General features: G+C 34.6%; 1 pseudogene; it reads right to left on the bottom strand.

Moving 5' to 3' along the window:
* LOC103610942 overlaps positions 1-1,988 on the bottom strand; it is a 38,309-nt pseudogene that overhangs the window by 16,058 nt on the left and 20,263 nt on the right.

Genomic DNA, 1,988 nt, shown 5'->3' on the forward strand with positions numbered 1-1,988 from the left:
CGCGACACCGAGGGTTGCAATCCCGTTGCCGGTCAGTAAAAAAGACAAAAAGGAAAAAAAAAAAAAAAAAAAAAAAAAAAGAAAGAAAAGGCTCTCAATCTCAGACTGACTGCCCTTGCAACCCAGCCCCCATTCTGTGAGGAAGTTCAGGCCACAAGGAAAGCCTAGGTGCTCCAGTGCAGGGTGATATTGTGGTGTTGGTTACACAACTCTGAATACACTGAGACACTCAGTGGAACGCTGGACATGGGTGAACTGCATGGCATGTGAATTACATCTCAATAAAGTCGTCTTAATTCTCTATTTTGGATATACATACTATACGTGATGTGAATATTTCTATGCTTTTATAATATATATAAAATGAAAGGAAAAGAAAGGAAATACCTCACTTTTCAAATAGTTTGTAACTTAACCTAAAAAATTTCCATTTGGGAGACGAGTGTTATGGCCTTTGTGTACAAATTATCCTGAAATCCATGAAATAAATATGTATGGAGCCTCTCCATTCACAGAAGTGAAGGTGAAAAATAAGATAATTTTCTGGAACATCCCATTCAACATCATCTTCTGATTTGTTTTGCCTCACCATGACAATAAAGATATCTTTAAAAACTACTGTGTGACAGAAAAAAGTTTTTCAACTTCTGTGAGAAATGAGGTATAATTCTCAGTTTTCCTAAGGATAAATATTATTTTTAAAAATCTGTGTAATTATTTAAAAAATGGTGAGAGTGAAAGTTGGACTTTAAGAAATAAGGATGGTATAAAGATAAGAAAATTGTAATAAAATTAATTATAATGAAAATACAAAAGAGAGCTGTCCACTGTATCATAAAATACTTTATATTCTTAAACCAGCTACAGATTAACTGTTGACATGTTAAACTTCATACATACCTGGCTTTGGCTTTGACATAATCTCCTCTTTAAATCCTGTGTCTCGTTTTCTAAAATAATGGGATACCATGATGTAGCCTCCCGTGAAGCCCCTGACGTAGACTCTTTTTCCAGGGTATCAGCCAGTTCTTGCTGAACTCGTCTCACAATAATCTGATAAGATATTTCTGTTACTGATTTCATAAGTCACCTTATTATTAAATTATAATAATAATATTAAATTCTAACATATATACTTTGAAAAATATCACCGCATACATCAATTCAGTTTCTTTTCCTCATGTGTACACATTGCTGTTTATTACTGACTTCAGTTAAAGACACAGAAGGTGCTATCTTCCTGTCTAATCAGTATTATGTTACTTAGACAATAGATTCAGCCCACTCTCCCTTTCTCCCCCAATGAATCTGCAATGCTTCACGACCTAGTGAAGTCTCAAAAACAAATAGCTATGGAGGTGGAACTGGTGGTAGTAAATTCTACAAGGTGGAACATTTCCCCTCTTTTTGATTACAGGCTCAAATCAACTTCAGAATTCCTCATATAGTCAATGCTCTGCTCAGATCATTGCAATAGATTCGTATCTCAGAATAAATGTGAAATTCCAATGGCCTTTAAGTCCCTGGGTAACCTGGCCTATACTCTCCTGCCTGACTTCAGTTCCTACAACTCTCTCCCCTATGTACTCTATTCCGTCATGAATCCCACCACTCCTCATTAGTCTGCCAACAGGGATCTGATGCCAAATTAGTAAATCACAGACAGTTACAATTATCTTTGTATTGGACAAAGTTATATCCAAATGATAGTAATTGAGCTTTGAAATGAAAATGATGAGCAAATTCTTTCTAAAAATGTTCAAAGTAAACTATAGATATTAGTGGGAAGATGAAATAAGATATGGCTTTGCTAAAATTCACCACATTTTTCCCAAACTGATTTAATGAAAAGTAGATATCCTTAAAGAATTAAAAGATCATAAGAATACATAATTTGGGAAGTTTTATTGTTTCAGGGTGTATGTTTAATTCTTTAATCCATTTTGAGTTGACTTTAGTATATGGTGAGAGGTATGGGTCTAGTTTCA

Source organism: Galeopterus variegatus, unplaced genomic scaffold, assembly GCF_000696425.1.
Source record: "Galeopterus variegatus unplaced genomic scaffold, G_variegatus-3.0.2 Scaffold12107, whole genome shotgun sequence".
NCBI lineage: Eukaryota > Metazoa > Chordata > Mammalia > Dermoptera > Cynocephalidae > Galeopterus > Galeopterus variegatus.